General features: G+C 35.1%; 1 protein-coding gene across 3 annotated transcripts in view; it reads left to right on the top strand.

Annotated features, from left to right (window-relative positions):
- The first annotated feature begins 3,037 nt into the window (after positions 1-3,037).
- The window catches only part of LOC103511542 (ras-responsive element-binding protein 1), a 42,111-nt gene continuing 21,495 nt past the window's right edge, over positions 3,038-23,653 (top strand). The window contains exons 1-2 of one of the 3 annotated variants that reach the window (XM_017445070.2): positions 21,047-21,376; positions 22,721-22,771. The gene's annotated coding sequence lies outside the window, so the exon portion shown is untranslated. Of the gene's footprint in view, positions 3,511-21,046; positions 21,377-22,720; positions 22,772-23,653 lie in introns of those variants that run through there. The other 2 variants (XM_026825246.1, XM_026825251.1) reach the window with 2 other exon arrangements.

The following is a 23,653-nucleotide window of genomic DNA, read 5'->3' as shown; positions in this document are numbered from 1 at the left end:
TATGATTATACAATGTAGTGCATGAACGCATTCAAGAAAGAAAGGTTCGATGGTCCAATTTTTCTGAGCTGAAAAGAAAAAGGGTTATTGATGATTTCGTTTTCTGATAGGGATGCATACAGTATGCTGTATTTACGTACAAATAAATCACGAACGTGTGGAGGACTAGAAAAGAAATTTTGGGATATTTATAACTTATTATCATTATTTATTAAATTAAGTGCAAAGTAAGACGCAATGAACTAAGAATTATTATCTGGAGGAGAAGAAGAAAACAAAGAAGACTAAACAGGAGAAAAGAGGAAAAGAACAACCAGGAAAAGAAAGAAAAACTTAAAAGCTTGTAGTCCTCGTCCTCAAGGCCTTAATGACTAGACATTCCTATTCTACTAATTATATATATAGTTCAGTGAAAGAGGACTCTTTATTGACATTTGGATACAGGCATTTAAGGTACAAAAAAGGCTAGTTAGTGGAAAATACATCACAATATTGAGCTGTAGGTACCTATTCTATCTTCAGAGGTTATGCTAGTTTCTATGGAAATTGATAAGAAATTCATTCTTTCTATTCCTTGTACTATAGGTGAGTATAATGGTATATGACTTGTAGTAGAGAAATGTTAAAATCTAAGTCATGAATATTCTTCTTCTTTTTCTTCGCCCTTCCCCGTGTACAGACGGGGTCGGCGTTTTTCGTCAGCCTCTCGATCAGCCCTGGGGTGAATTGCTTTGGGCTTACATTTGGTTTTGGCTACAAAATATTTACGAGTGGATGTCCTTCGCACATTTTTTTTTGCTGTTTGATTTTTTTTTTCTATTCGCTTTTTTTTAGCACTATTGAAGTCCAGTGTGTGGTTATTTAGTCCAGTAGCCAAGGGAATAAAGGGAGAACGGGCTCTAGTCTTGATTTTAAATCATTACATGAAAGTAAAATCAAAAAATCAAATCAAGAATGATTAGATAATAAACTGAATATTAAACAAATTAGGCAGGTAGGTACATAGGTACTGATCGAATAAACTACGGGCTAAATAATTCCCGGAGGGACGGGCCCAGCTTGTTTATTACTATCGTAATAATAAAGGAAGGACGGGCTAGAATTATTCAAGCTAGAAAGAAAAGAAGAGAAGAAATGGGAGTGAAAAAGGAGAACATAATCTGTGGGAAGGACAGAAAGGGAGATCGATTGAGAGGAAAAGAGAGAGACACAGTAATAGTAGTAGCCTACTGCTGGAGTAAAGGGACTTTTCAGTCCTATGCGAGCAGTATAAATAAGCACTATTATTATTACCTCGGGCTGGACTGGATAAGGTTGGATGGTCGGCAAAACTTACCCATGTCACTACTGATATAGATTCGCACAGGCTTAACCCATCATTTAGGACTATTCGCCCCTACACCTAAGCCTCGGAATGGGCTTGTGTAAGGAGTCAAGTAAAAAGTGTTGCTACTGTTAGACAATAAACTGTGCTCCCTAGGGATCAATATTTCCAGGAGACCCTGACTTGTCGGCAGCATCTACAATTGCCTCCTAAGTCTAAACAAGGTCTTATATATTTGATTGGTAATAACATTACATTTTATGGAACAATAATTAAGACCTGTTTAAATTAAAAAAAAGACAATAAACTGTGCTCCCTAGGGTTCAATATTTCCAGGAGACCCTGACTTGTCGGCAGCATCTACAATTGCCTCCTGGAAAACTCATTCCACCGGCCCTGAATAAAGTTTCCACGTCCATTAAGAAATATCTTGGATAATTATTTGATTATAAAAATAAATATGAAGCGTTTTATCATACAATTACTCATCAATTATACTAATATAATCATTGTAATTAAAAACGACCTGTATATATCCTATATATACGAATGCGTGATTCCATTACGAGTCGACCTTTGTATTTGCAGTGGAACACAACCAAAGACGAGCATGAGAAAATTGATGCTATCTATTCCTACTTATCAGTTACTAATCATCCAGATGTAGTGGAAAACTCGGAAGAAGTGTAGACCTGTATAGGTAGGTTTTTTGCTTTTTTTTTTTTTTTAAGATAAACTACTTAGAGGAAAAAAATAATTTCAGATTGAAAATTATAGAATAGTCAGTGTGTTCTAAAACTAACCTGAAATCAAGAACCCTTTTCCTACCTATGATGGATGAGAAGATTGAAGATATTTGAGGCGTTTTCTAGTTCTCTTTTTCCTCTCCAACTTTCGTTTGCATTCTTTCGTAATTTTGACACATCCACTAAAAATGTTACCTCTTAATCTCTCTCTCTCAGGCTGTTCCTTCAAGAGAAAATTTCATCCAGTAAAAAATCTTTCATCCAGATTTTTTCTGCAGGTGGAAAAAAAATTGGTGATTTTGGCACATCCACCAAAAATATGTTTTCTAGTTCTCTTTTTCCTCTCCAACTTTCGTTTGCATTCTTTCGTAATTTTGACACATCCACTAAAAATGTTACCTCTTAATCTGTCTCTCTCAGGCTGTTCCTTCAAGAGAAAATTTCATCCGGTAAAAAATCTTTCATCCAGATTTTTTCTGCAGGTGTAAATTTTTTTGTGATTTTGGCACATCCACCAAAAATATTACCTAAATTTTGGAAACCGTTTAAAAAAAGGTGGTTTCTTCTTTTCTTTATAAATTGTCGCAGCACTGCGTACCTTGTGTTTGTCAGACGTTGGTTATTTAATATCAGCAGCTTTCCAAGGTGGTGGGGGTTGGAAGCATAGAGCAGATAAAAGTTAATCTTCATAAAATGAAACGGATCATTTAGATAAAATTATGTACCTCTATCTCTCCCCCTCCCTCTTTCTCTCTCTCTCTCTCTCTCTCTCTCTCTCTCTCTCTCGCTCTCTCGCTCTCTGTCGAAAGAAAAATGAGAAAAGCAAAGGAGAAGAATTGAACGCAAGTCGCTCGGAGCGAGCAAATCTCAAGTCCTCCCCTTTTATGTCTCACAACATTCTGATTCTCCCATTGGCTGGTTACCTGTATCTCTAGCTTGAGACTTGACAGTCACCTAGCCTCTCTCGTCTAAATGCCTTCTCAGTGCTTGAGACCATCTCTATCTTCGATTTAGTATTTCTTTCGTTTTTTGTTATATTTTTCAAAAAAACTAGAATTCGTGGTGGAACATTGCGCAGTCGCAATTTTCTTTTTTGTAGATATTATTACATTTCGATCTATTTTTTGCGAGTTTTCTTAGTTTTCCCCGGAGTTAATCCCCATTTCTTCTTAAAATTTATAGTATCATCCGGGCGTTAGTGAGTGTAATAACTATTTTTTTTCTTTCAACTGTGATAATTATTTGTGCTTTTGTTCTTCAAGTAATTTTGGATTATGTGTATTTTTAAGATTTAAAATGATTTTGTGAATAATTGATAGTGTATTTGTGGTGAACTTTGGTGAAAAAATTAATATTAAAAACAGTTGTATTATTTTTGGTGTTATCAGATAATCTTTTATCAACGAAAGCGTGTTCCTGTGGAATTGTTATCTTTATTAGGTAAGTGTTCATAAATTTAATTATCTTTCTTTCCCTTACTATCTAAACGGTTTCAAAATTTTCCAATAAACCGGCTAACATCGAATGTTCAAGTAGCTTTTTATACTTTTCTTCATTATCACTGATAAGTCGTTATCACATTGTTTGAATGCATTCTTTCTCAATTTCCAAGTACTGTAACTTATCTTGTATCCATTATGATTCAATTTATTAGCTTCTTCAAGCCTATTTGGTACTAGAACTAGATGGTCGTCTAGGTCAAACGTCAGCCGACATAATGAAACTATTTGATTACCAAAGTTTGAATGCGATAGCATCTATAAACCTTTGGATATCTTTTTTTGCTGATAAATCATCAGAAAAGTTTGTAAGTAATGCATGTCAAATTGATTGAACCATTTACGAATGTCTACGAACTAGGTATTCAAAATCCTTCGATTGTCTTTTGTCTGTTGTTCAACATTTTCGGTGGTAATCCTCGTTTAACTATTGATAAACCAATGTTTAACACTGATAATACGTTATCAACCCCATGTGGGTAGCGAGTTTGTAAGTAATGCATGTCAAATTGATTGAACCATTTACGAATGTCTACGAACTAGGTATTCAAAATCCTTCGATTGTCTTTTGTCCGTTGTTCAACATTTTCGGTGGTAATCCTCGTTTAACTATTGATAAAGCAATGTTAAAACTAGTAATACCCCAATGTTTAACACTGATAATACAGCGTATTTCAAAATTTCTTTTCTTATAAAATCTGTCAAAGTCGATAGGTATTCAAAATCCTTCGATTGTCTTTTGTCCGTTGTTCAACATTTTCGGTGGTAATCCTCGTTTAACTATTGATAAAGCAATGTTTAACACTAGTAATACCCCAATGTTTAACACTGATAATACAGCGTATTTCAAAATTTCTTTTCTTATAAAATCTGTCATAGTCTCGGTAAAGTTCGCAGTCTTTTTGTTAGTTTTCAATTTTTAGTTGAATGTCTGTTTTAAATACTTTTCGTTATTCTGTATTATCATTATTTCTTACCGTTCTTTTGTGTATTATTCTGTATTATGTTTATTTATTATCTCTTTATCAGTTTCTTTTGCATCTTTTAGTTTGCAGTAGAAAATGAGTGTGTATTCTGATTATGATTTTGAGTCCTTCTTGATGTTTTCCAATTCTCAGGATGATAAATCAAATAAGACCTGAGCTAAAGTTAATTTCCTATTTGTAAAAAAGACACTATCAATGCACTTAGCACTCTTAGCAGTGTGACAATAGATTATTCAATGCACACTAGATCATTTTGGTTGCCACGGTCGATGTTACCTTTGTGTTTTTTAGGGGAACAGGTGTATTTAACGTGGCGTTCACAAACGGCCGTTTTGCTTCATGTGATAAATCCACTGGTATGGATATCATTGATATTTTCTTTGCTTACTCTAATCACCTGCTTAGTGTACCTACTATGGATACGTAACTACTGGTAGTCAAAAGAGTGTGACACTGCTTTTGAAGTGATCTATCTACAAGTATTTGCAATTTTGCATGATCTTAACACGTACAAAACCTTTATAATTATAATAGCTACAGCTCGTGCCTTGATATTCTGGCAGCCGGAAAAACAGATCCACAGCGTGTTTCTGTAGTTCTTGTAATCAATAAATCTAGAATTTGTTAAGCACTGCCCAAATTTTCAGTCTCCATAAATGGTTATTAGTTATTTATGACCTTATTTTTCCATTGGCTATTTTTTCAGCATTTGACAGTAATTATGTTTGTCAAGTGTGAGATAGACTATTTGATCACCAAAAACCTAGCCAATATGCCCAAGTTAATCTCAGACTTTGGATGAAACTTAAATCTCAAAGTGTCACCCTGGGCATAAAACACCCAGATCATAATTTACCAATATTTTATTGTGTTGGTATGGCATTGCCTCACCTAACCTACCTCCAAAATCAGTCAAATATCTGCTGAAAACAAACAAGAGAATTTTATCTCTAATAAAATTTCAGGGAAAGTCTTCTCACATCATAGGAGATAATTTCAGCGTTAATTATCAAAGATCAAACAATGGGATAGATATTTGTTTTTCTCCCAAAATCAATTTGATAACTCTCAGCACGTAGATTAGGATATGCCGATTAAACAATGTGCTGATAGACAACATCTAGGGACGAAAATTAAGGTAAAGGTACCTGAAAACTGACATAATTGCAACTGAAAGTGTAAATAACATTCTCGGGAAAACTTGGTAAACTTAACAGAAATTCCAATTAGTGAAACTGCAAGGACACCACTTTTTATTTTCTTTGGTTATGTAACATTTACTTCATTTACCAAAGAAAAACATATTTTTCTCATTAGGTAAAAATGGATACGAGGTTGATAATTTTTATTTCTTGAAATCACGTGCATGATTTATTTATTTTTGTCTATGCCTTCTTCATTTTTATGACTTTTGGGTTTTTAAAATCTTCTCCACCTTCTTCTTATTCTTCTCTTACTTAATTTACCAAAGAAAAACATATTTTTCTCATTAGGTAAAAATGGATACGAGGTTGATAATTTTTATTTCTTGAAATCACGTGTATGATTTATTTCTTTTTGTCCATGCCTTCTTCATTTTTATGACTGTTGGGGTTTTAAAATCCTCTCCACCTTCTTCTTATTCTTCTCGTCCCTTTTGTCCTTATCAATCGCCAAACGTGGGATATCAACCTGACTATTATTTTTTCCAGTTGCGATCTCAGGAGAAGTGGCCTTTAGTGGTACCAATGTCTGAGATTCGTACATTACCTGCCTCGGTGGTGTAGTGGTCAAGGCGCTTGCCTGGTAAACAGGAGGGCGTGGGTTCAATCCCAGCCGAGGTATGGAATTTTATCCTCTCGCTTGCCTGGTAAACAGGAGGGCGTGGGTTCAATCCCAGCCGAGGTATGGAATTTTATCCTCTATGTAATTTGAGAATTTGACCACAATAATAGTAGTAGCCAACTGCTGGAGTAAAGGGACTTTTCAGTCCTATGCGAGCAGTATATAAGCACTATTATTATTATTATTACCTCGGGCTGGACTGGATGAGGTTGGATGGTCGGCAAAACTTACCCATGTCACTACGGATATAGATTCGCACAGGCTTAACCCATCATTGAGGACTATTTGCCCCTACACCTAAGCCTCGGAATGGGCTTGTGTAAGGAGTCAAGTAAAAAGTGTTGCTAACTGAAAACAATTCAGAGTGCTTTCTATTTTCAATCTCTTGAAATCAGCTGACATTAAAATTTATTGAAATACATTCCATCAATGGAGAAGTATATAATCTATCACCTGGAAATTATCTTTAAGTAATATCAATCAAATTATGGTATGCAATATTTATGATTTACTGTATTTTGAGAAGCTTGAGATATTGAAAAACGTCTCCAAACCAATTCATTCTGACGTCAATGAAGTATTTTCACTTTCAAACTTGAAAAAGTAGAGAATGAATAACAAGCTGTTAATTAGCTTGAAGTGATTTGGGTACGAACTATGCACGAACTAAGCTGAGTGGATATCGGATCTGAAACTTGGTGGTTCGAGTCCAAGTCATCTTGTAAAATTTAGCAAGTTGTATTAATCGAGGAACGACACTTATGACATGCTTAGCACAGCTAAAATTATTTTTGTTGATCACGTTTTTCTAGAGGTAGGTACTTCATACTCATACCTACTGTTATAAAATTTAATTTTTAGTACCTATATCTTTTCTTCTTTGCAATAGCTTTTGGGCTTTGCATGTGGTGTTTCTCTTATACTCGTACGTCAAAAGTGAAGTTACCTATAGTGTTTCAGTTTAGGTTCATGTATTTCAGGAAACGAGCGTAAAAGAAGAAAAAATCGTCAATGTTCTAGGAAAACCAGTTTTTCAGTGTGTGAAAAAATTTCAAGCCATTTTCATTGTCCTCGTATTCATAGATTTTGCTTCTCTTCTCGAATTGTGATAGAACATGCTCAGTTTTCATTACAACCTCTGGCTAATTAATGGCATATGAGTAATGAGACTAATTATGATGTACCTAACCCAAACCTACTTCAATCCATTATCTAGTGATCCTCCTTGATATTACATGGAATATTGACTTGAATTTACAAGGTCGTCGCGTTTGTAGATAGGTATCTGAAACATCTTCAAATCTCCTGAATTCACATTGGTTGTATGATTGTTGCTAAAAAATAAGATTCCAAGGAATCCATACCTTTATCTTTTGAGACATATCCACCAGGAGGACTATTTATGACTTGTGACTCTTACGAGGGTATTTATGATCCTTTCTATTTTGGTGTTCATTTCAAACTATCTTTTGAGAAGGGACCCTAGTAATCAGATTAGAGCCTAAAGGACTCTTTTTACCAGGAAAAAATGCCATTTTAAGATTTCGCAAGAGCTAAGGTTATCTTTGATCAGATACTATTATGATCTAATACTATCTCTACAAAATAGGTGTACTTAGTACTTACCTAATACCTAAGGTATTTTAGAAATTTATAACTTTTTCACCATTTTGGTCTGTAAGGGGCTGATGTTGACTACATAATATAAGGTTACGATACATTCGAGCACTTCTAGCTCCCCGAGTTGGGTGGTAGAGAATGCCTCGGGCATTAACCTTTCTCAGTGGCTATCTTCTACTCAAAGGTCCATTATTAACCCTTGACCGTGCTATGGCCCATGACAAAGATATTAACTATGTAATTATGTTACCCTCGAATATTTCTTGGATTAAAGGGTTACTTTACTTCCTCGACTCTGTTTTACTGGGCCAAAGGTGAAACAGCATTTCGCCCTGAATACAAGGTCACAAAGATTAAATCGTCATGTCCATCCCCTCTAAGCTTAAAACTGAAGTTTTGACACAGTGGTAACGTGCTGAACTTGTAATCCAGAGGGCTGGGGTTCGAATCTTGAAAAATACATATTCAGTATTTCGAAAACTTTTATTTTTGAGTAATTTTGGATACATCGATTGAGGATTGAGGGACATTAGCTATTAGAACATTCTCTTTGGTTGAGTAACTTTTCCAAGGGCAAAATTCGAGTTTCTTATGACTAGGCTAGACATTAGACAAATATCGCTTTTAAGTGTGGAGAGGAAATCTTCTTTTGGACAATACCATTAGCATATTCGGCCTCTTGGTGCATTTTCCGTAGTTCTGATTGCGACTTTTATTTTTGAGTAATTGCGGATACATCGATTGAGGATTGAGGGACATTAGCTATTAGAATATTCTCTTTGGTTGAGTAACTTTTCCAAGCGCAAAATTCGAGTTTCTATGAGCTATGACTAGGCTAGACATTAGACAAATATCGCTTTTAAGTAAGGAGGAAATCTTCTTTTGGACAATACCATTAGCATATTCGGCCTCTTGGTGTTTCTGATTGCAAAAATAAATTTGAATATTCGTAAACCAGTATAGGCAGACCGGTTTCAAGAAACTAAAACCTAGACAATGGTTGAAATTCGTAGAGAAAAGCCAATTATTTTTTTCCTCAGATTTTCACGGCCAGATAAGTCAAGTTTAATGAGATGATTTATGTCAGTATTTTTACAAGCCAATCATAAAATTACTCTTCAGACGTCTGTCTTTTTATAAATAGAAAAATATTTAGGAATAGAACAAGTTGGGAAATTATTGTTAATTAGAATAAGTTTCGTAAGGTTAAAGATAGGTATTCATATACATATACAATACCTACCATTCCATGAACTATCTACGTCTGTCTTTTTATAAATAGAAAAATATTTAGGAATAGAACAAGTTGGGAAATTATTGTTAATTAGAATAAGTTTCGTAAGGTTAAAAGATATATGTATTCATATACCATTCCATGAACCATCTCTCAAACGTATAACTACCATACCATTCCATAAACAATCAATCCTATCTCCTGAAATATTTTTCAGTTGATCATGCATTGAATTCCAGCGAGTAAGGACCGTTCATTCCTAAATTCAATGTTCACCTATGCGATTTCAATGAACATTAATAAAATATCAATGCGAATATGTGATGAGGATATTTCGGAAACTAATTTAGCAGTTTAGCAACAGTAAGATATTTAACTCTGAGATATCTAATCTTAGTTCAAGATGAGCAAGAATTTGTTGATAGGTAAATAAGCAATGACTAGTAAAGAAGAAATTGAAATGTTGTACAAATGATCAATCAACCTGGAGGAATTTGTAATGTTTCGTGATTTCGCCATCTCGAGGTTGTTGGAAGCTTAGAAGAACGTGATTTTCTTATGGCTCCTCTAGATTCACTTTTTCAGAAGGCTAGAAAATTTCATCCCCTCATCTGTAAAGATCTGAAAAACTTTCTTTTTTCCATAATTTTGAGACTTTATTCTTGGGGATCTATTACCTATTGTGTCTTGTAACATACCATTTAGTTGCTCGATATAGGTGCGCAACAGTAGGTTGCTTGTGAATTCAACATCAGGCATTATAACAAAGAACTTGAACAAAAAGAAAAAGCCATTCACAATGAATGAGCACCTACCACCAGATAAAGCTTTACCTAAGTGGCCAACATCAATTTGTATGATAAAAGACACCAACAAAACAAATAAACAAGAATACATTATTTCCTTTGTGATTGGTCAATGGGACGAGAGAAAATGTATTCTCATCTATTCATCAAATAATCGCGGGGGGTAGGAATTAGATATTCGACACAGATTCATGAGATTTGAGATTTTGAGAAGCTAGTGATGACTTGTCCTATTGTTGTGGAGAATTATCTTGTTACCACTTTGGTGGCCAAGTAACCTGTCATCTGATCCTTGGGGGGCTCAAAATATTGATCCCCAGGAGAGTTTCCAAATTTGGGGGCGGAATCTTTTTCTCTCCAAATGTTTTGATCTTTTGTTTGTTATCTCTCATTTTATTGAATCAACATGGGTTTTGTGTCATGGTCTCATGGTGTATCTTTGGGATATGCTAACATGACATAGATCTTATTCTTTCTCAATTTCCAAGTACTGTAACTTATCTTGTATCCATTATGATTCAATTTATTAGCTTCTTCAAGCCTATTTGGTACTAGATTTACTAGAACTAGATGGTCGTCTAGGTCAAACGTCAGCCGACATAATGAGACTATTTGATCACCAAAAACCTAGCCAATATGCCCAAGTTAATCTCAGACTTTGGATGAAACTTAAATCTCAAAGTGTCACCCTGGGCATAAAACACCCAGATCATAATTTACCAATATTTTATTGTGTTGGTATGGCATTGCCTCACCTAACCTACCTCCAAAATCAGTCAAATATCTGCTGAAAACAAACAAGAGAATTTTATCTCTAATAAAATTTCAGGGAAAGTCTTCTCACATCATAGGAGATAATTTCAGCGTTAATTATCAAAGATCAAACAATGGGATAGATATTTGTTTTTCTCCCAAAATCAATTTGATAACTCTCAGCACGTAGATTAGGATATGCCGATTAAACAATGTGCTGATAGACAACATCTAGGGACGAAAATTAAGGTAAAGGTACCTGAAAACTGACATAATTGCAACTGAAAGTGTAAATAGATAATATCCAATACTGATACTGATTGCTCTGGCAGGGAAACTGGCTCTGGAAGGCAAGGGGATAAAGGCACCAGTGTCTCATTGTTTATTCATTAAACTCTTCAAAACAACCTCAAGAAATATTTAGATAGATTCAATAATACACCTATTAGGCAGTGTAAATAGATAATATCCAATACTGATACTGATTGCTCTGGCAGGGAAACTGGCTCTGGAAGGCAAGGGGATAAAGGCACCAGTGTGTCATTGTTTATTAATTAAACTCTTCAAAACAACCTCAAGAAGTATTTAGATAGATTCAATAATACACCTATTAGGTATTAATTTGATTAATAATAATTGTCCTGCCTAATCGTGATTCCAGAACACCCAGAATCCAAGGGTCAAAATGAATCCGAAATAGAAAAGACTATTGACTAATAATTGGAAGCTCAATGAGTTATTAATAACTAATTGGTGAAAAGGTATCTTCATATTAGGCTTCAAGATCCTACCTGAATTAGGATGTACCTACCTGTTATATTTTTAGAAAAGATTAAACTATGTTGCAAAGACATCATTAAAAGTATTATGTGGCGACATTGTGACATTTTGGAAGCTCAATGAGTTATTAATAACTAATTGGTGAAAAGGTATCTTCATATTAGGCTTCAAGATCCTACCTGAATTAGGATGTACCTGTTGTATTTTTAGAAAAGATTAAACTATGTTGCAAAGACATCATTAAAGTATTATGTGGCGACATTGTGACATTTAATAGAAGAGCTTGGGATACTTATTGATTTGCGTTTTGCGTCTCATAAAACACGTCAGGTATAAATAAAACGCCAAGGGGAAATGAAGAATTCTTCCGAATATGTTAAGAATTAGTCACTAACCATCCCTTTCTTAACGGAATGTGAATTGCCTGTGAGGTGAAAAAGCCATGTGAACTAAATTAAATACCTAACTGTTTATCATTATACCACTTGATTAGGATGATGTGGTGATAACTTTCTTTCATGACGTTCCACAGAAGCCAACCTGTTTGATTGACTTGATACTATACATAGTATGATCAACTCTAATTTAGTAAAAGTTATAAATATAAGCGCTTTGGTTCGTGTCTGGATAAATCCCATAATTATCTCAAAATCAGAGGATCCCTTTTCTCGCTTCTTGTTGGGAAATCAAGGATTACTGAACCAAATATGAAACATACCTATGTAATCGTCATATTCAAATACCAATACATTAGTATTGTGCGTCGATGAGCGGAATTATTGATTGAATAATGCATCCGTTGATAAAATTTCTTCAAAGCATGACATCGAATAGAAAATGTCTATGTAAATATATATTAGCTATCTTGTCTATGTCATTGATTCAGCGCAAGAATATTGAATTACATGTCTCGGATTTTTCATACCTATGTAATCGTCATATTCAAATACCAATACATTAGTATTGTGCGTCGATGAGCGGAATTATTGATTGAATAATGCATCCGTTCATAAAATTTCTTCAAAGCATGACATCGAATAGAAAATGTCTATGTAAATATATCTTAGCTATCTTGTCTATGTCATTGATTCAGCGCAAGAATATTGAATTACATGTCTCGGATTTTCGTGTTCATAAAACAGCGGATCAGCAAATGAAATGAATAATTTGATATTTACATTCAAATTGAAATGCTGATCGAAATTGTCTTCTTGATGCCTTTCGTTCTGCTGGTTGAAAATAGATCCTTCAGACAGCTGAGTCTATTCAGGAACCAAGTGTCAAGGAACAAAAGGACTTACAACATTTCCAGAGAAGTAGCAAGAAATCTGCCATCAGCATATTTCAACCGATTCGTCCAATGTATTTCAACTTGTCCCAGAAGTGAGGATCATTCAGTTCCAAGATTTCTTGCTGATGGATTATGAGAAATTCAATTCTCTGTACGACATTCTGGTTTATTGTTAAACAAGATCGATTCTGCGGTACACACTCTGATATAACATGAAATGAGTTCATAGCTCGTTGAAGATCTTGGAATGTTTGACTTCAATATGTGATGGCGATGATGTATTACAAATCACAATTGTGTCTAGCAGAGACTGATACGCAAAATACATAGTGGTTTGTCTGTCGTACGCCTTAGTCTATGAACCATAGTGTGAAACATACAATTAACAATGATAGGATTCCAGAACAGGTAAGGTAGATATCGCCTTACCTGACTTTCTTCCACTGTCGGAGGAAGCACTGTGCAATATACCTTCCCCGTTTAAAGATTCTCTACCATTGCACATGTGATATGTTTGGCAACAATGCCTATTTTTTTTTTGCTGTCACATTGATCTGGACACACTATAGATGTATTTTTACGACACAAATACCTTGGAGTTTTCGGTCATTGGTTAGAACTGTCCGAAGTCCAAAAATGTAGAATTCAAGGAGTCACGTTAACATTCTATGGAATAGATCTGGGGATCTAGAAAACATGATTTTTAGATTTGCTCGGATACCCAATAAGTCAATAACATCAGCATGTAGACTCCTTTTTCTTCTCAACTGATTACTCTTGTTTTATGGGTCTTGGCATAAAGAAAGAAAAGGTTTCTCTGGCATAATAGAGTTGTCAATTGTTTCGGAGTTTGTGTACCTGTGTTGAAATGTTTTGGGTCAACTTTTGGGTGCAACTAGTAAATATTTTTCAATGCATCACTGGGTAATATGCGCCTTGGTTTCAAATGAGAAACACATCAGTATTGAAACAAAAGATTGTAAATTATCCATTGTAAACCTCTCAATAAATATTTTTGGAACCGAAAATTCTTTTCTTTTCGTCAATTCGTTATAGCCTTCTTCTGGTCCTTTTTTTTTAATTTCTTCTAGAACAAAGATTAGAAATCGCTTTAAAGTTTGCCTCCCCTTTCATCTCCTTTCCCTTCGAACTGTGTTTGACATTCTAGATGTATTTTTACGACACAAATACCTTGAATTTGTTGATAGGTAAATAAGCAATGACTAGTAAAGAAGAAATTGAAATGTTGTACAAATGATCAATCAACCTGGAGGAATTTGTAGGTAATTTTTCGTGATTTCGCCATCTCGAGGTTGTTGGAAGCTTAGAAGAACGTGATTTTCTTATGGCTCCTCTAGATTCACTTTTTCAGAAGGCTAGAAAATTTCATCCCCTCATCTGTAAAGATCTGAAAAACTTTCTTTTTTCCATAATTTTGAGACTTTATTCTTGGGGATCTATTACCTATTGTGTCTTGTAACATACCATTTAGTTGCTCGATATAGGTGCGCAACAGTAGGTTGCTTGTGAATTCAACATCAGGCATTATAACAAAGAACTTGAACAAAAAGAAAAAGCCATTCACAATGAATGAGCACCTACCACCAGATAAAGCTTTACCTAAGTGGCCAACATCAATTTGTATGATAAAAGACACCAACAAAACAAATAAACAAGAATACATTATTTCCTTTGTGATTGGTCAATGGGACGAGAGAAAATGTATTCTCATCTATTCATCAAATAATCGCGGGGGGTAGGAATTAGATATTCGACACAGATTCATGAGATTTGAGATTTTGAGAAGCTAGTGATGACTTGTCCTATTGTTGTGGAGAATTATCTTGTTACCACTTTGGTGGCCAAGTAACCTGTCATCTGATCCTTGGGGGGCTCAAAATATTGATCCCCAGGAGAGTTTCCAAATTTGGGGGCGGAATCTTTTTCTCTCCAAATGTTTTGATCTTTTGTTTGTTATCTCTCATTTTATTGAATCAACATGGGTTTTGTGTCATGGTCTCATGGTGTATCTTTGGGATACAAATACCTTGGTCCAAACGGATTGTGACTCAAAAATTCTATGAATTGGAAGGTTTAGCTCATAGGTAAAGTGTTTGTTAATCGCCGAACTCCAAAGACAATCACAAGATTCACCTACTTCAATAAAAAACAAGGTAAATTAAAAAGACCTAATGGCTTTCTTTTCCTAACCCGTCGTTATATTATCGATGCATTTTTCCTCATAAACATTTTATTACCTCTTTAATGAACGAGTAGTTAACATGGATATCAGGAGGTATGCAGTAAGATGCCAGTAATTGGGCAACTCAAGCGAGTGATAAACTTGTATGAGTTCATTGAGGAGATAGTGCTTATGAAAATTGAAGCCACTCCAAATGATAATGAAGTACAGACTACAGCCAGATGATTGATTTATCTCCAATCATCTTCTCTACTGTCAATCTAAAAGAGCACGCGTTCAAGCTCTGAGTCTCTATTTCCGATCTCACAGGCACACGTAGGTAGGTAACGTAAGTACTCCAATTTCGGGTACTTACTTTTACTGGGAATCTGTCTTTGTAATATTTTTAGAAGAATACCTCATGTGACCAATATATAGGTTTTTAGATTCACACGTTTAAATAGATAGATTTAACACTGAATCGGTCTCAAATCGTAATTTCAGTTTACTAGGTGGTCAATTTTCTTTTCTGAAAAAGAACTCTCTTATAACTCCATGTCAGGATCTTCTAGCCACATATTATGAAGAAATATCTCACTTTCAACGATACAATACCTATGTGTATACGAGTACATGTAGACACACAGGTATATTTAGATATGTTTTACGAACTGATACCGGATACTTTCCCATAGTAAAAGTCGGATGTACAGAGAACGATTAACCACACCATGCTCCTCCAGAGAAAGAAGGGGAAGCAAACTTATTGGAATCTCAAGTTTTCCACGTGGTGACTTGACCACACCAAGAATTAAAACATAAATATCCACTTCCTTTTATTCCAGCTGACCTCTTCAAATCCAGGCCCAGTATGGGTCTGCTAGGTTTCTACACTGAATTGTTCATTTGATTAGGAGGTTGAAGAGTCAAAAAATTCTTTGAAATGCTATTCTGTATTCTGTTGAGCTTTTTTTAAAAATCTCTTGAATTTTCTATTCCTGATTTGTTTTCATCTATTTTTTTTCTTCATTTTCCTAATTTATTTTTCACGTGGTCTCAGAAGTGCACCAAGTTGATCGAGTTTATTGTGGACACAAGAACCGAAGAGGCCACTTCTGAGACCGACAACAATACCTTCTTTCACATCTTTGTTTTCCCAGTAACTCATTAGGATTTCAGTATTTCTAGTAAGTTGCTGGCTTCTCAGCTTTATGATTTCCGTATTTACTTTAGAAATAAGACCTCAACGTCTGTACCACCATTTGAGGTGACGTAATTCATGGATTAATCAAATCAAATGGTGAGGGAATTGAGATGTCTGGAACGCATGGAGCTAGGAAATTTCAGTGTTTATTAATGTTGCTTGTTAGGATTAGAACGGACTGGTCACTGTGAAATTGTACAAAACTGTTGTCAAAATTAAAAATTGACTAAGAAATAGGTACCCAATTGGCAAGAATCTTCCCTTGTTCCAAGTTCCATTCGTTTCCCCGTCTTTAATTTTCTCCATTCCATGTAAACTTGTAAACCTCCTTGATATGATGTGAAGCATTGAGGAATTTTACACCTAGATCTTTCTAAACATCGTATAATTATGGTAAATAATTACATGTAAAGGTATCTAACATACTTGTAGGTATAGATTTCAAACAAGATCAACTATCAGTAGTATCCTTCAGCATCAGCGAGAGACCCGGCTTGATGTATGGTTTGAATTTTTGAGAATTTAGATAACCGTTTGTTGGAATTAGTAAACTTATTTAGCAAAACTCATGGAGGGAAAGACAGGCAAATTACTAACGTAGTGTTTCGCGAGAGAGAAAATATAGAAAATTCTTGATTAAATCTATCGGTAGCATTCAGTGGTGCTGTCTTTGGGTTTGCCGCTCAATTAGTTTGTCCACAGGAGTTTTATTGGCCATAAAAAAAGTAACGGTTGAAAATTTGGACAATAGTAAGACGTATACATACGGAAAATTCACTCTGAACACCAGACTTGTACAAATATGTCATAAAATATTTGATAATACACGTACATGTGTAATATAAATTATATGCTGTGACCTTTACAGCCCCCTGCAGAAGGGCCAGGAGTAAAGGTTAAAGGAAGACAGGTTGAAAATCAGGAAGGGTCCAGTAAAAAAGTGTGCTCGCAGGAAGGGTTACAATCCCTATAATGATTTTATAATGATAATAACCGTTCTATTTTTTATTATTTATCAGGTAGATTTTCCTTTATGCGTCCAGACAAGGATATTACGAGCATATTGAAGCAAGGGCAATTTTCTTAGGGAAATTTCTAAAGAAAAATGAATTATGTCCAGTTTCTGACGGCTCCGTTGCATTTTAGATCCTAACGTGATGTCCTGGAGTCGTTAAAAATTCTCTTTATCGTTTTATTGCCAAGACAAATTTGAGTAATTTCTGATGGGGGCCATAAGATTGTTGCCTAAAAAATTCTGTCAGCTCTGACTGAAAATATGTTATTTATTCAGAGAAGATAAATCAAACAAGGCATATTAGATCATAGTTATACCCTTGTTTGAACAAGTAGTAAAAGCTTTTTAAGTCTTAGATCGAACACACAAACCAAACAAGAAAAAGGACAAAACCTTTATCTTTTGACCAACAAGGAAATTCTATGTTTAAACCTCTCTGATTTATTAAAAATCGTAAATTTTAAACCACCTTTGTCTGAAGAAATTCCTCTATGAAACCTCAATTGTTTCAATTTGAATGTAAATCAGTGAACAATAGACAGGAAGCTTCCTTCCCTCCGACACTAGGGAAAAAGAGAGAGAGAGAGAGAGAGAGAGAGAGAGAGAGAGAGAGAGAGAGATGGCTGTAAAATTTTAGGGTTGGATCGATTACTGAAAGTTTCTTTCTCATCTCTCACCTTTTTTCTCTCTCACAGATCAGAGATATTCTGTTCTAACTCTCAAACAATTTTAAGGGTTGTAGGCTCACTTACTGAAAGTTGACTTTCTTTATCACCTCCGCATTTTTCTCACTCCAGTCAGATATGTTCTGTTCTACCTCTGTTTCTAGCAATGAGAGTCACATATTTCCAGTGGGCTTTCGAAGTTCCTTCTCATTTGAACAGTTCATCGTATATAGACGAGATACACCTACTTCGTTCCTGACATTCGTTAAGAGGAGATTTTGAAACGAAAACACCTCTCTTTTTTATTGAGGACGATAAATCGATATTTCAGTTTCAGATAGTGTGAAATTAAAGTGGATTTTGTAATGCATGATGATACGAAGACAAACAATAAAATAGGAACATTCAATAACCTCATGTACGATAAGCGTCTCATCTTGTAAAATCTCTTATCATCGAGACAGCCAAGATACAAAATAATGATACTAATAATATGGGTGATGATTTTGATGAGAAAGTACTGGGTACAGAGAAAGAGCTTGTAAAGAACGAAGCTGGGGATACGAACAGTAAGGGTCTGTGAATTGAGGGTACCATTGAAAACTGAGGTATTGGTACTAATGGTTATCATTAGCAAGACGGGAAGAATCGAGGCATGCTTAAGAGATTGAAACTTCTCAGAAAAGTTTTTTGTCTCAGTCTTAGAAGCTGTAGAAAGGGAGGAGATATCTCGAGAAATGCTGTGTACTTGGCCAAAATTAATGTTCCTTTCTGACGTGGTCAAAAAGGTTGAGATGTTTTCGTCAAATATAGCTTTAAAGAGGAAATCGAAGTTCTTCCTAAATAACGAAAGGGAGTAACAGTAAAGACCTCGTTATCCAAATTTCATGGCCCATTTGTTAACAAATCTTGATGTTAGGAAAATGTACCTAGCCAAAATTAATGTTCCTTTCTGACGTGGTCAAAAAGGTTGAGATGTTTTCGTCAAAGGTTCAGATGTTTTCTTTAAAGAGGAAATCGAAGTTCTTCCTAAATAACGAAAGGGAGTAACAGTAAAGACCTCGTCATCCAAATTTCATTGCCTATTTGTTAACAAATCTTGATGTTAGGAAAATGTACCTTCAACGGAAATTAGTACCTGTACCTATTTGGAAGTACTGGTAAAGTTATCACAGGGACACCTGCTATGTCCAAGACAACCACAATGTTTTCTCGTCTAAGTTATGATATTTGTAAAACCGATGCGATGTATAAGTTTATGTTAAGATAAAATTATGATATTGATATGTACTCGTACATTGAGAAAATAGAATATCATAGAATTCAGCATTCAAATCATTCCAGATCAAAAGATCATTGCTCAAATCAACACCTGATTTCACTTCTCTCCCTCGCGATTTAATGTACCGCTTCATGTTCTAGAAAGAGTGAGCACCCAATTACACAGAATATTAAAACATTAAAATAACAATAACTGTGATCACCTTGATAATGTTACTTCCTGCACGCTGTAGGATCCTGGACCAAAAACACCTCTCTAGAAAGACAGATGTTTCTCTGGACACAATATCTCAAGTTCATGACAGGTTGTAGAGGTGAGGTACCCTCACATCTCACTAAGGTGTATCTAGAGGTTTTTTTACTAACGTGTTTATCTAATATCCCCAGCTGTTCTTTTGTTCGGAGGGCAGCAAAGCCTGATCAATAAGTAATTTCCCTAATGGGTCTCGTGCGATGGTTAACATCACGAGTTACAACTGTTCTTTTGTTCGGAGGGCAGCAAAGCCTGATCAATAAGTAATTTCCCTAATGGGTCTCGTGCGATGGTTAACATCACGAGTCACAATTCACACGAGAATATAGTAGCCCGAAACGATGACGTCACACTGTGAGGTCATAGTCTCACGAGGATGTACTTTAAGACCGCTTTAAATGACCATTGAAATGAATAGTTAACGAAGATAATGTTAGGTGATTACCTACTTACCTTTCTAGTAAGGCAAATTAGATAGGTAACCTTAAACACGAGTACGTTTTCGGTTAAATAGAAGGAAATATTAATATACTCTCAAGTAGTGGCAGTTATCGACTGAATAATGAAAACTTCTTCAAACAGAAACAATTTAAGATTGACAAAATCCCAATCTATGAAAATCGCGGATTTTTCCTGACTTCCTTGAAATGTACCTAATATTTAATTTTTCTCTAACCCGGATCGATCTTTCGTCAAACCCTGATTAATAAAGATAAACAATGATTATTGTATGATATTGTTCTATTCTGAATTATATTTAACTTATTGAATATTGACTTTAACTGTCACACCTCAGCAAGTATCATCTTTATCTCTTGTCAAATATTAACCCTCCACTCTCCTTTCATTCTACTCTCCATTCTAACACACTGGGACCAAATTCATGATTTCCTGGTTTGAAATTTGATCAAAATACCTAACTAGAGGATTTTATGTCTGATTTTCGATCTGTCGATTAGGTTTGACATTGTCACACTATGAATTATGAATGGTATTTGTCAGAGATAACTCTTTTAGGTTGATTTAGTTTAACTGATCTGCTGAAAGTCGTGAAAGGACCCTAATCTAAGACTTCAATTTTTTGAAGGGTTTTCTCTCATTTTAAACAATTCAAGCTGTGTTTCTTTCCACTAGTCCTGTTTTGTCCTCAAAGGACGAAATGTCCTGGCAAAATACTGACCACTGCTTTACTTATACAGATTGCAGAGAAATATCTATCAACATAATCTCAATCAATGAGTGTGAAGCTACAAGCTACCAAAGAGGTTTTAGGGTTTTAATAATCCTCGTAGGTAATTTCATCCGTCATCAAAAATCTTCAAGTACTTATTTCCTCTGGGCTCGAGGCCATCAAAGGGTTAAATTTCTCGAGATAGTTCCTGTTCGAAGTAATAAATTTCTTACGAAATCCGACTCATCATTGATTTATTTGAGACAAATAATAATATTTATTAAAAACATTGAGAAAGATTTGACGCACATATCTAGACACCTATCTACGTACCTTTTATTGACTTATACATACCTAGCAATGGAATGTACAAACTTGAAAACTCTCGGTGTTTTTCTTACTTTCTTGATCGTAGTACTCCACTGGAATAGCTAAATCTCGGACTAGATTTACGTAGTAGATAACCAGATCGACTTGTGAAACTTTCCAAATCATTTATCTTTCAATTTTTTGTAGGGTGCGTATTACGTATATTTGACTTTTTTGTGCATTTCGCGAGAAGGTGTTTTTGGTAGAGTGAATTTCCTGAGGTCTCTGATTTGGTGCTCGACATTTTTTCATGCTCCTACTATAAAAGCTGTTGTAAGTCGTGTCATATTTGATAATTCAGTCGAAAAGTTTGACAAAGTCTGAAATAAAAATTCGAGTACCTACACACCTACAGCTATACAGATTTCGTGAGGTAAGTCATTGTTTCAACTTTTCACCTTATCGCCTGTAGAGGAAAATATAAACATAGATAGGTAGAGATAGATACTCACAACTCACAATACAGTATGGTCAATAGGTATAATAATTATTACACAGTAAACAATCCACATCAATTAGGCACCTAGCAATTGATTCAGTAGAAACTTATAAACCATCTATCGGACTGGACAATATTGGAATCTAAAGTTGATATCTTCCGCGGATATTATATTGTTCATGCAAGCGAGACAATCCTCACGAGAGAGTTAGTTTCATCAGAAGCTAAAATGATTTATATGGAGACCATCGAAGTTCTTTATGGTTGTTTTCTGTCACCAAGCCAGGCATTGACCAATTGTTTCATTTGGTTTTGAACAATCAGCATGCCTCAACACGTATTTGATCATTCTGTTTCTCTTTCAAAATAAGATCCGTTAGGAATAACTCTGATGATGCTACAAGACAGAAAGATAACACACAATGATGGAACTATCATTTGAATAAAAAAATCGTCGTCCAAAGATAAAATTCCGGTCGAACTGATAGATTTCACATTTTTTATGAGATTCACGTACTTTCCAGGAGTGTTGCAAAAGGAGACGAAGATGTTTAACTGTATATTGGCTTTGGTGGCACTGAAATATGTCTGAGTGTTGGCACCAGACTGATTTGGAACTTATTGGAGGGTGTGATCTGTATGCTACTGTTTGCCTGATTTGCTTGATGTATGGTTTGAATTTTTGAGAATTTAGATAACCGTTTGTTGGAATTAGTAAACTTATTTAGCAAAACTCATGGAGGGAAAGGCAAATTACTAACGTAGTGGCCGTCACTTTACTTAGCTTAGGTTTCTGGCTTAATGTGATTTTATGCATGAGTCTCCTCTCCTTCCTTCTATCAAGCTAGACGTTAAATTCTTCTTCTTCTTCTTCTTCTTCTTCTTCTTCTTCTTCTTTTGATTATTCTTCTTCTGTTTATATCCGGAGCCGGGAGAGCATATTTATCTACAAAAGTATTATGAAGCGCGTTCTGTGAAACTGCTGTAAAATGAACTTTGAGAATTTGAAGTGGTTGAATTGTAATGAGAATATAAAATAGCCATTAGTACATCTTTGATCATTGAAGGGGACAAACCCCAAAACCGGGGCCACTTTAAAAATTGAACTCTACCGGGAATCGAGCTCTGGACCTCCGGCGTGCAAGTTTAGTGCATAAACTGCGCTGGATAGCAGCAGAGTTTGCTACATTTGAATTGGGTTTTCAACCATGACACAAAATACCCACTGATGTTTTCGAGAGTTTCTGATTTCTGCAACTTTGTCTTCTTTCTTCGCAGGTACGAAATTACACTTGCAATTCGACACCTCTTGTCTTCGATTCGAGAAAGGTAAATCCCCCACCTGGCAATGGTATTTGCTTAGATCAGTTGATTTTTATGCAATTGAATATTGAATGCGTGGATCACACACGCCTTCTGTTTACTTTGGATGTGAAAACAATTAAATACAGAAATTATAATTAGGTTATTGCGAAGAACTGTGAATCTCCCCTTGTGTGTGCTATTCGTTTGTTTATACAAATCAAATTATGACCGTTTCATTGTGAAGTTTATAGCGTGGTAAAATCAGAAATAGAATCATCACCTTGAATTGTCTTCAGAAGATTTGTTTATTGATGAGTAAATCTTGCCACCTTCCATCTCATATCAGATATCTGATGCTCCTTGAATATTAGTGACTGTCATAAGGACTTCCTATTTGGACTGAGTTTTTAACGACTGACGGACTGTACATGTCTTCTATCTTCCTGATTTCCGATTTACTACGAATACACATGACGATTGCTTTCATTACCCTTGTTTGAACAAGTAGTAAAAGCTTTTTAAGTCTTAGATCGAACACACAAACCAAACAAGAAAAAGGACAAAACCTTTATCTTTCGACCAACAAGGAAATCCTATGTTTAAACCTCTCTGATTTATTAAAAATCGTAAATTTTAAACCACCTTTGTCTGAAGAAATTCTTCTATGAAACCTCAATTGTTTCAAGTTGAATGTAAATCAGTGAACAATAGACAGGAAGCTTCCTTCCCTCCGACACCTGACTAATCAATTTGGCACCAAACTCCAATCCACCCAAACTCGATAGGAAAGATAATTCTTCTTATTTAGGCCAATATATAAATATGCTTTCTATAATTAAACATGATCACCACATCGCATATCTTCACATTATCTGTCATTCAATTCATCGTAAATTCCTCATCATG

Source organism: Diaphorina citri, unplaced genomic scaffold (assembly GCF_000475195.1).
Source record: "Diaphorina citri unplaced genomic scaffold, Diaci psyllid genome assembly version 1.1 scaffold33, whole genome shotgun sequence".
Lineage (NCBI taxonomy): Eukaryota > Metazoa > Arthropoda > Insecta > Hemiptera > Psyllidae > Diaphorina > Diaphorina citri.
This window is presented reverse-complemented; position numbering and strand designations above follow the sequence as displayed.